Source organism: Anastrepha ludens, unplaced genomic scaffold (genome assembly GCF_028408465.1).
Source record: "Anastrepha ludens isolate Willacy unplaced genomic scaffold, idAnaLude1.1 ptg000053l, whole genome shotgun sequence".
Lineage (NCBI taxonomy): Eukaryota > Metazoa > Arthropoda > Insecta > Diptera > Tephritidae > Anastrepha > Anastrepha ludens.
Window position 1 is genome coordinate 7501 of NW_026530034.1, and position 12500 is coordinate 20000.

Here is a 12500-nt window from a genome sequence, read left to right on the forward strand (position 1 = left end):
CCCACAAATCTCCTCCACTCTTCCTCTTTCACTCTCACCAACATTTTCTTATATTCTTTCATTCCTACACTAAATTGATACCTGAGCTGGGACAGATTCTCCGAATTGGTCCGCCTGCCGCGTTGAAACAACCGCCTCAAGCGTCGGACAGACCTCCTCTTTGAATTTAACTCACTCGTCCACCATTTCACACCTTTCATTCTCACAGCCCTAGCTTTCCTAAACACTAAGTCATTCACTCCCCAGACACATTCAGATAGACGAGCAATTTGCTCATCAACCCCCAATTCCTCAAACTCACTAAGCGGTATACCCAATACCGCTTCCCTAACAGTATGTCCATATCGGTTCCAGTCAGTACACGAGGTACGCCATCGCCTCAATGGACTCCCCCCCTCTAACTGCGGGGTACGGGGAGTAACCATAATTTGTATTAAATTATGGTCACTAATTCCCCAACCCCCCCTAACACTCCATTTACACTCGAACCTACTCGCTGCTGCGTCATTCATGAGCGTCACGTCAATGTCACTCACACCTCTAGGCCCCTCAAACGTATACCATACGCTTGGTTCGTTTGCTACGAGGAGGTTATTCGCCACAAGCCATTCGCTCATAACCTCACCCCGATCGTGGCTCCGATATCCAGCACTATGCCTGGATACCTTGCTGAACCACATCGGGGAGGTAGCATTCGCATCAAGACACACGATGGCAGGAATGCTACTCTCATGGAGTAGCACCGCATCTATGTACCTTAAATAGGGCTCCAGAGGCTCGTCAAACTTGCAATACAAGCTGACGACATTCATTCTGCCGAATTCCCCCTCGACACACACACATACTCCCCACTGTGATGAGTCAACTACTACACAAGAGTAGCTTGGCTCACACACAGCTACTGCGGCATTGACTCCAAGGTCCGTAAAGACCCTGAAGCCCCCAGGAAGACCTCTCACCACCCCATTGGTGGAGTATGGTTCCTGGAGCAAAGCAATGCCGCAGCCCCCCTCCAACATACACGCCCCCAATTCACACATCACGGCATAAGCCCCCTGACAGTTCAGTTGATATAGCTTAACCATTAATGTCTAACGAGCGCACGGGCAACAATCGCACAGTACACCGGGCAGACAGTGGACATCATCAAATGCCCGGCTGGCTTGCCCTTAAACGCACAGTTGCGACAATGCGGGGCATTGCCACAACCCGCACTCCTGTGTCCTTCTTGCCCGCACCTTCGGCAGACATCCTTCTTGGCCCTGCATTCTGCCACCCTGTGATCGAATCCCATACATCGGAAGCAGCCGGGCGTCAGTTGGTCCGGCCGTACCCGGAAGGAAAACCACTTAACGTAGCAACGACCTGCTTCCAGGAGGGCGGACATTAGCATGTCCGTGCCCTCAAGGACAACATTCGTCACCCCATCAGGGCTGACCTTCCAAGGACGGCTGACCATCCTTACGTCCTTCTCAAGGCACCCAGGGCTGAACTCCTTGAGGTTCAAACGGAACAACTCTCCCATGAATTCATCAGGGGAGATCTCCGTGTGAACCCCCTGGACCACAACCCTAGGTCCCAGCTTCCGACGTATGCTCACATCGAGCCCCACCTCGGAAAACTTGGCATTTCTCACCAAGTTATCCCTCTCAGCAACTGATGGGGTGCGAATAATCGCACCTCCATCCTTCAACGGGCGCACCTCGTGCACCCTTACCCCCATGGAAGGCCCTACCTCCTTTACCACTTTTTTGATCACCTCTTTGGACGTAGTGGGGGTCTTACCCCTCACTACGACCGACCAGGTCTCAACTGGCTTGGGCACCGGCAACGCCGGCAACACAGGCGCAGGCGCCTGAGGTGCCGGCATCATCGCTGCACCAGCCAGCGCAGCTCCAGCCGTCCTCTGAGGTGCTCCCTCCCTAGTTATCTTCGTGGCTTCTAACCGCCCACGAAGATGGGCTATTTCCGTCACCATTTCCACAAACAGTTCCTCGAACTCCAAGGAGTATCCCACTAGGTCTTTTGCCACACTTTTCGGGACGTCGACCATATCTATGACGGCTCCACTAAAGGCCGTCACAATGGACTTGAAGCGCCCCATAAATTCGCCCCCAATTTTTATTCCCGAATTTTCCAGGGAAGCACCGAAATTCCTGCGGATTTTCTCCATGCGCTTCCCGGCTGGACCTAATTTATCCCCTGATTTACGCACCTTTTTCACCCCCCCCTTTTTCTCCCCCTCGGAAGCGCCCTCGCTTCCGCTTACCCCCGACTTACCTTCAGGTAACTTAGGGGCTACCTTCCCCTCGTCACTCGCCTTTACTACCGGAACTGCTGCACCTCCAGCGGTCTTCTTCCTAATACGGGGAGGGGACCGCAAAATAACCTCCTCCTCCCCCGACGTTGTCTCGTCCATCGCCGACGACGGTACAACAGAACCGATGGGAAGAGGGGTATTCGCCCTCTTCCGCATATCGCTTAATTTGGGCATCGCCCAATGCCCCACCAACTAGCTTGACGAATCCGCCGTATATCGCTCCCAAGCAACAACAAAAACAGGTCACTCTTGGGCGACAGTAAGGTACTGCAAGACAGGGATGAGTCCCGCACAGGCACGCACACAGCAACCACACCTAACGGCAAGCCAAAGCAACCGCGAGGACGTAGCCCACACCACCAGCCAAAGGTCTGGCAAAGGCCACCACCAATGCCCTGCCGGACAGAACACCGTTCCCCGCACAGGGACGGGTCGACCAATATGAAGCTAACGCCGGGCTCGACCGTAGGCCAAACGCAGCACGCTGTGAACACGGCACCTGCACAAGGTATTCAACCTTGGCGCAGCACTGTACCCACGCACAAAAATAACACCCCTTTTATCACTGCCGAAGATAGCAATATAACAGCACGCCAAACTATCGACGCACTCCCTATATCCACGCCGAAAATTAACGGCACTCACAAAACCACTAATAGTTCACAGCTATGTACAGCCACGCGCACAATTGGCGTCACTCGAATAACGGGCACACTTCCCGTATTCGCACAATGGCACTCACTAACACAGTTGCCCTTAACAGCGTACAGCTACTGTACAGCCACGCTAATCGTAGCGTCACCAAAATTCCGGTGAAACACACAACGGCACTCACTTTACACCATTCTCGGAATCACTATGCAGCTCATGTACAGCTACACTATAGCGTCACTCGATTCGCGGTAATACTCGCGGATATAGCACAAAACGAAATTGACAAAAATGTATGCGCTCGCGACACGACACGTCTTCACTGCTCAACAATCACAATGAGAATCAGTAGATAGGGACATCATCGTCTGGTGTTTTTACGTGAGTTCCTGCTGGCGACAGCCCAAACCCACGGTGCTCAAAAGCACAACGGATCAAAACAATGCGTTGATCAGCGCCCCAAAAATGCCGAAGCATTTAAGGATACCAATTGGTAGTGTGGAATGGACACACTAACCACCTTGGTAGGGTTCGAGGTCTATCTAACCCTCTGCCGTTCTATGGGTCCCGGCACCCGGTTGCATTGCAACTCCACATCGAGCCAAAAGGCTCTACCCGCATTTAGGTGTTAACCACAGCCACCACGATACTCCCCGAAGGGCCTACCTCAAGAACAGGTCGGAGCAAGCTCCGAGGGCCCCTGTTCCCCGTGGTACCAGATTTAAGTCTCCGGTCAGACCTCGTAGCCGAGACTACTACCAGTTGAGCTTCCATACAGCTCTGGACTGGTGGCCATTCCCCACACCTAAGCCCCAATCCCACAACAGAATGCACAGACAAGAACGGCTAAAAACTAATCAACTGAACGCCTTAAATTACGTCGCCGCCTAAACACCTCACGCGCATATTGCCCTAACATTTCGACATTCCGACGGTTGGCAATCACACCACTCACATCATACCGTCCATCAGTCCAACTAATCCCCACACCCGCAAGATTCCTAATGTCTGAGTACATCGGGCATTCACAGAGGACGTGCACCCAGTCCTCTCTTGCCGACCCACAAACACATTCCTCACTTGTGGACAAGCGCCTCTCATGCAAATATGCATTAAGAGGCCCATGTCCAGTAAGGAGGAATCCTAGGCTGAGGGAAAATCCAAAATCTGGATTTTCCCCGACAAAGGAAACATCCCGAATGTACTCGTATGTCACGCGACCTTTGGAACTATTGTCCCAACGGTTTTGCCACCCACGAAGCATACATTCATTCAACAACCTTTTACACTCTAAAAACCCCCTTCCTACATCACCGTCGGATAACCATCCAACACGCAGCGGCATACAAAGCCTCCTTCTCAACCTGAAGGCAACCGCCCGTTGCACAACTAACAGGTCAAGAGGAGGCGCACCTAACAACACCTGCAACGCATCCGTACTCACTGTACGGCATACAGGCAAGCAGGCAAGCAACATAATGCGCTGGCACGCCATCAGATGACGTTTGCCAACCGACTTAAAAGCCCATTCGTACCATATAGCGGCACCATAAGTGGCACAGGCCACAAATAGGCCCCGATATACGGTACGAACCGCGCGTCGGCTAAGACCCCAGTCAAATCTGACAACGCGACGCACTTGCCCAACAATTGCCTGCAGCCGCTCCCTCAACAACACTAAGTGTGGAGTAAAACACATCCTTTCACTCATAGTTACCCCCAGGTATTTGACTTGTGTCACATACCTAATCCCTACCCCATTCAAACGGACAATCGGTGGACGACTCGGGGACAATCTGCCCTTAAGCAGCATTGTCACCGTTTTGTCCATCGATATATCCACTCCCACATCTACCCCCCAATTGTGGGTCAATGTAAGGAGCTGCCCCCCCACTCGCTCCAGTTCCTCACGCGAACGACCCTCAACCAAAATGAGAAGGTCGTCCGCATATGCACAGTGTTTACAAAGTGGCTCTAACTGCCGAAGCAGGGAGTCCATCATGAGGTTCCAAATGAAGGGACCACAGATGGATCCTTGCGGACAGCCTCGAGCCACCCCAATCTCCACACTCCCGCCCACTCCTACAATAGATGCTTTTCTGTCCGAAAAATAACTCCGCCATAGAGTAATTTCCGGACAGCCAAGCTCCTCTAGCCGTTGTAACACACGATCCCAGCTCAAGTAATCAAATGCCCCCTTAAAGTCAATAAATATGCCAAGGACATATTTACTGGCGTTTTCCCTAACTACACTCTGAACATACATCCACGCATCTTCTACACTACGTCCTTTCCTAAAACCATACTGCCTATCCGACCTAACACCCCGAGTTAGCTCCTGAAGCCGCTCAACCATAACCCTTTCCAGCACTTTTCCAAGTACTGGAAGGAGGCTGATACCACGATAAGATCGAGGATCGCTCCTGATCTTATCGGGCGACTTCAAGAGTACAACGACCCTAGCAACTTTCCACTCGCGTGGAAAATATCCCTCCCATATGCATTTATCATAAATGGCCACCAAATATTCCGGAATGAACTTCCACAAGCATTTGCACATCTCTCCGTTCAAACCATCGAAACCTGGAGACCTTTTAGACCTGACCAGGCCAAATGCATAATCCAACTCCCCAACGTCTAGTGGAGGGACAGGCACCTCTTGTGCAGGAGGAACTTGAACCTCAGCCCTGGGAAAGAACTCGCCTAACAAAACATTGGCGCACTCTCTCCACGTCGATAATACAGTATCACCTACGCGAAGAGAGCTAGCCATCTCATTTCGACGACCCCGACAGATCCTAAAGACCTGTCCCCAAGGGTCGTCCCTATTTTCCCCCACAAATCTCCTCCACTCTTCCTCCTTGACTCTCACAAGCATCTTCTTATACTCTTTCATCCCTACACTAAATTGATACTTGAGCTGAGACAGATTCTCCGAATAGGTCCGCCTGCCGCGTTGAAACAACCGCCTCAAGCGCCGGACAGACCTCCTCTTTGAGTTCAACTCGCTAGTCCACCATTTCACACCTTTCATTCTCACAGCCCTAGCTTTCCTAAACACTGAGTCATTCACTCCCCAGACACATTCAGATAGACGAGCAATTTGCTCGTCAACCCCCAATTCCTCAAACTCACTAAGCGGTATATCCAATACCGCTTCCCTAACAGTATGTCCATATCGGTTCCAGTCAGTACACGAGGTACGCCATCGCCTCAATGGACTCCCCCCTTCTAGCTGCGGGGTACGGGGAGTAACCATAATTTGTATTAAATTATGGTCACTAATTCCCCAACCCCCCCTAACACTCCATTTACACTCGAACCTACTCGCTGCTGCGTCATTCATGAGCGTCACGTCAATGTCACTCACACCTCTAGGCCCCTCAAACGTATACCATACGCTTGGTTCGTTTGCTACGAGGAGGTTATTCGCCACAAGCCATTCGCTCATAACCTCACCCCGATCGTGGCTCCGATATCCAGCACTATGCCTGGATACCTTGCTGAACCACATCGGGGAGGTAGCATTCGCATCAAGACACACGATGGCAGGAATGCTACTCTCATGTAGTAGCACCGCATCAATGTATCTTAAGTAGGGCTCTAGAGGCTCGTCAAACTTGCAGTACAAGCTGACGACATTCATTCTGCCGAATTCCCCCTCGACACACACACATACTCCCCACTGTGATGAGTCAACTACTACACAAGAGTAGCTTGGCTCACACACAGCTACTGCGGCATTGACTCCAAGGTCCGTAAAGACCCTGAAGCCCCCAGGAAGACCTCTCACCACCCCATTGGTGGAGTATGGTTCCTGGAGCAAGGCAATGCCGCAGCCCCCCTCCGACATACACGCCCCCAATTCACACATCACGGCATAAGACCCCTGACAGTTCAGTTGATATAGTTCAACCATCAATGTCTAGCGTTCGCACGGGCAACAATGGCACAGTACACCGGGCAGACAGTGGACATCATCAAATGTCCGGCTGGCTTGCCCTTAAATGCACAGTTGCGACAATGCGGGGCATTGCCGCAACCTGCACTCCTGTGCCCTTCCTGCCCGCACCTCCGGCAGACATCCTTCTTGGCTCTGCATTCTGCCACCCTGTGATCGAAACCCATGCATCGGAAGCAGCCGGGCGTCAGTTGGTCCGGCCGTACCCGGAAGGAAAACCACTTAACGTAGCAACGACCTGCTTCCAGGAGGGCGGACATTAGCATGTCCGTTCCCTCAAGGACAACATTCGTCACCCCATCGGGGCTGACCTTCCAAGGACGGCTGATCATCCTCACGTCCTTCTCAAGGCACCCAGGGCTGAACTCCTTGAGGTTCAAACGGAACAACTCTCCCATGAACTCGTCAGGGGAGATCTCCGTGTGGACCCCTTGGACCACAACCCTAGGCCCCAGCTTCCGACGTATGCTCACATCGAGCCCCACCTCGGAAAACTTGGCATTTTTTACCAAGTTATCCCTTTCAGCAACTGATGGGGTGCGAATAATCGCACCTCCATCCTTCAACGGGCGCACCTCATGCACCCTTACCCCCATGGAAGGCCCTACCTCCTTTACCACTTTTTTGATCACCTCTTTGGACGTAGTGGGGGTCTTACCCCTCACTACGACCGACCAGGTCTCAACTGGCTTGGGCACCGGCAACGCAGGCAACACAGGCGCAGGCGCCTGAGGTGCCGGCATCATCGCTGCACCAGCCAGCGCAGCTCCAGCCGTCCTCTGAGGTGCTCCCTCCCTAGTTATCTTCGTGGCTTCTAACCGCCCACGAAGATGGGCTATTTCCGTCACCATTTCCACAAACAGTTCCTCGAACTCCAAGGAGTATCCCAGGAGGTCTTTTGCCACACTTTTCGGGACGCCGTCCATATCTATGACGGCTCCACTAAAGGCCGTCACAATGGACTTGAAGCGCCCCATAAATTCGCCCCCAATTTTTATTCCCGAATTCTCCAGGGAAGCACCGAAATTCCTGCGGAGTTTCTCCATGCGCTTCCCGGCTGGACCTAATTTGTCCCCTGATTTACGCACCTTTTTCACCCCCCCCTTTTTCTCCCCCTCGGAAGCGCCCTCGCTTCCGCTTACCCCCGACTTACCTTCAGGTAACTTAGGGGCTACCTTCCCCTCGTCACTCGCCTTTACTACCGGAACTGCTGCACCTCCAGCGGTCTTCTTCCTAATACGGGGAGGGGACCGCAAAATAACCTCCTCCTCCCCCGACGTTGTCTCGTCCATCGCCGACGACGGTACAACAGAACCGATGGGAAGAGGGGTATTCGCCCTCTTCCGCATATCGCTTAATTTGGGCATCGCCCAATGCCCCACCAACTAGCTTGACGAATCCGCCGTATATCGCTCCCAAACAACAACAAAAACAGGTCACTCTTGGGCGACAGTAAGGTACTGCAAGACAGGGATGAGTCCCGCACAGGCACGCACACGGCAACCACACCTAACGGCAAGCCAAAGCAACCGCGAGGACGTAGCCCACACCACCAGCCAAAGGTCTGGCAAAGGCCACCACCAATGCCCTGCCGGACAGAACACCGTTCCCCGCACAGGGACGGGTCGACCAATATGAAGCTAACGCCGGGCTCGACCGTAGGCCAAACGCAGCACGCTGTGAACACGGCACCTGCACAAGGTATTCAACCTTGGCGCAGCACTATACCACCGCACAAAAAAGAACACCCCTTTTATCGCTGCCGAAGATAGCAATATAACAGCACGCCAAACTATCAACGCACTCACTATATCCACGCCGAAAACTAACGGCACGCACCAAGTACCACGCCGAAAATTAACGGCACTCGCAAAAACCACGCCGAACCAATAACGGCACACACGCAAGAGTATAACCAATAGTTCACCGCACACTGTACGGTACTATGTACAGCCACGCACACAGCTTGGCGTCACTCGAATAACGGTGAAAGTTCCCGTATCCGCAGAATGGCACTCACTTAACACAGTTGCCCGTCAACAAAGTACAGCTACTGTACAGCCACGCTAAAACGTAGCGTCACTAAAAATTCCGGTGAAAACACAGCGGTATTTTCCCGTACTCACACAACGGCACTCACTAAGCACAAAGCACAATGTGCCCGAATCGATGTACAGTTCATGTACAGCTACACTGTAGCGTCACTCGAATAGCGGATATAGCACAAAACGGAATTCGCAATAATTTATGCGCTCGCGACACGACACGTCTTCACTGCTCAACAATCACAATGAGAATGAGTAGATAGGGACAGTAGGAATCTCGTTAATCCATTCATGCGCGTCACTAATTAGATGACGAGGCATTTGGCTACCTTAAGAGAGTCATAGTTACTCCCGCCGTTTACCCGCGCTTACTTGAATTTCTTCACTTTGACATTCAGAGCACTGGGCAGAAATCACATTGTGTCAACACCCGTTAGGGCCATCACAATGCTTTGTTTTAATTAGACAGTCGGATTCCCCAAGTCCGTGCCAGTTCTGAATTGATTGTTAATTGATAATCGTTATAATTTAAAAAGAATATATATCGAATGATATAATTCCTTAAAAATTTTAGCAAGAAAGTTCCACAATTGGCTACGTAACTACTATCCGGGGAACAAGAATCGTAATTCTCTATTTACCCAGAACGAGTACATAAACCATGGTATTGCTTCCCAATCAAGCCCGACTATCTCAATCTTCAGAGCCAATCCTTATCCCGAAGTTACGGATCTAATTTGCCGACTTCCCTTACCTACATTATTCTATCGACTAGAGACTCTTCACCTTGGAGACCAGCTGCGGATATTGGTACGGCCTGTTGAGAAGTTTGCGTGACCCCACCATAAATTTTCAAGGTCCGAGGAGAAAATATCGACACAACAGTAAATGTCATGCTCTTCTAGTCCATCTACCATATCTCTCTTCGAAAGACTTCCATGGTAGTACGACTATAAAACAGAAAAGAAAACTCTTCCGATATCTCTCGACGGCTTCTTTATGGTCGTTCCTGTTGCCAGGATGAGCACAAGGCCCATTTTTAATAACAAACGGATACTCAACAGGTTACGGAATTGGAACCGTATTCCCTTTCGTTCAAAATAATTCAAGTATTTAATTATTTTTTAATATATATATATAAATTTTATTAATATTTTTTTTTATTAAAAACTTGAAAATTTTCGGCTTTCGCCTTGAACTTAGGACCGACTAACTCGTGATCAACCACTGTTCACACGAAACCCTTCTCCACTTCAGTCCTCCAAGGTCTCATTCGATTATTTGCTACTACCACCAAGATCTGTACCAATAGCGGCTCCATGCAGGCTTACGCCAAACACTTCTAAGCACACTATTGTACCCTCCTACTCACTAAAGTTTCAAAATTTATAAATCAATCGAAATTGTTTTATAAATCATCTACTTTAGCGGTAATGTATAGGTATACAACTTAAGCGCCATCCATTTTAAGGGCTAGTTGCTTCGGCAGGTGAGTTGTTACACACTCCTTAGCGGATTACGACTTCCATGTCCACCGTCCTGCTGTTTTAAGCAACCAACGCCTTTCATGGTATCTGCATGAGTTGTTAATTTAGGCACCGTAACATTACGTTTGGTTCATCCCACAGCGCCAGTTCTGCTTACCAAAAGTGGCCCACTGGGCACATTATATCATAACCTCAACCTTCATATCAAGAAAGGTGAGGTTCTTACCCATTTAAAGTTTGAGAATAGGTTAAAATCGTTTCGACCCTAAGGCCTCTAATCATTCGCTTTACCAGATAAGATTATTTTATATAATTTTTAAATGCACCAGCTATCCTGAGGGAAACTTCGGAGGGAACCAGCTACTAGATGGTTCGATTGGTCTTTCGCCCCTATACTCAATTCTGACAATCGATTTGCACGTCAGAACTGTTTCGGTCTTCCATCAGGGTTTCCCCTGACTTCAACCTGATCAAGTATAGTTCACCATCTTTCGGGTCACAGCATATATGCTCAAGGTACGCTCCAGTTAGAGGTATAAATAATAATAAATTATCATTATACATAACTATATGGAACGCCCCGGGATTGAATTAATTGACTATTTAAGAAAATAGACTAAAAATTAATCCCATTATATTTTTAAGTTAAGTTAATTATGCCATTAAGTTTAATATAACTCAATGACTTGCACATATGTTAGACTCCTTGGTCCGTGTTTCAAGACGGGTCCCGAAGGTATCCTGAATCTTTCGCATTGTTAATCATATAAATGCATACAAATAAATATTAATATCATAGATATTAAATTTTTTGTAAAATTCAAAAAATGAATTTTAGCATTATATATAATAAAATCTATCAACACTTTATCAAATCATTAGTATTTATTCTATGTTAATATGCTTAAAAAGCAAATTAATTTAAATAAACTTAATATCACCAATGATCTTTTGATAAATACTTTTATTATGTTAATAGATTACAATGTCCTTATATGAAAAAAATGCACATTATTTTTAATTATTTAATGATGAATTTTTCATAATGGATATTCAGGTTCATCGGGCTTAACCTCTAAGCAGTTTCACGTACTATTTAACTCTCTATTCAGAGTTCTTTTCAACTTTCCCTCACGGTACTTGTTTACTATCGGTCTCATGGTTATATTTAGTTTTAGATGGAGTTTACCACCCACTTAGTGCTGCACTATCAAGCAACACGACTCTTTGGAAATATCTTTCTAGTAATCATTAACGTTATACGGGCCTGGCACCCTCTATGGGTAAATGGCCTCATTTAAGAAGGACTTAAATCGTTAATTTCTCATACTAGATATTAAGATATTCCATACACTGCATCTCACATTTGACATATAGACAAAGTGACTTAGTGCTGAACTATTTTCTTTTCGCTCGCCGCTACTAAGAAAATCCTTGTTAGTTTCTTTTCCTCCCCTCATTAATATGCTTAAATTCAGGGGGTAATCCCATATGAGTTGAGGTTGTTTTAAAATATTTTTTATCTTCTCACAATTTAATAAATAATTATATCATCTTTTCATCTCTATTTTTCTTTTTTCCTTTTATATAAATATATATTATAAATAATAATTATGTAAAATGAGGCAATTCTAGAATAAAAAAAATTAATTTTTATGCTAGACATTCCTCCTTTAATTACATATATAAATTAATATTTTATATATATATAAATAATATGAAAATTTTTTAAAGAGAATACTTAGATTCAAAATTTTTTTTATTTCATTTTATTTGAGAGGATTTTTTTTTTTTAAGAATATATTAATAAATAAAAAATTCATTATATATCTTTATTTTTTTGCTATTAATATTATGAATTATTTAAAATCCAATAATATACACATTTGCTTAAATTCAATTATTTTTATAAAAGAATAAGCAACTTATTTAGCATAGTCTTACAACCCTCAACCATATGTAGTCCAAGCAGTACTTTAAAATTTAATTTAATGTACATAACAGCATGGACTGCGATATGCGTTCAAAATGTCGAT

At 47.5% G+C, this 12500-nt stretch overlaps 1 non-coding gene and 1 pseudogene across 1 annotated transcript in view; both read right to left on the reverse strand.

Moving 5' to 3' along the window:
• Positions 1 to 9181: 9181 nt before the first annotated feature.
• Positions 9182 to 11969, reverse strand: LOC128870746 (large subunit ribosomal RNA; annotated as a pseudogene).
• Positions 11970 to 12407: 438 nt separating this feature from the next.
• The window catches only part of LOC128870741 (5.8S ribosomal RNA), a 181-nt gene continuing 88 nt past the window's right edge, over positions 12408 to 12500 (reverse strand). Inside the window, exon 1 of the ribosomal RNA XR_008455468.1 lies at positions 12408 to 12500. This exon is cut by the window's right edge and continues 88 nt beyond it. This is a non-coding gene — a ribosomal RNA (5.8S ribosomal RNA).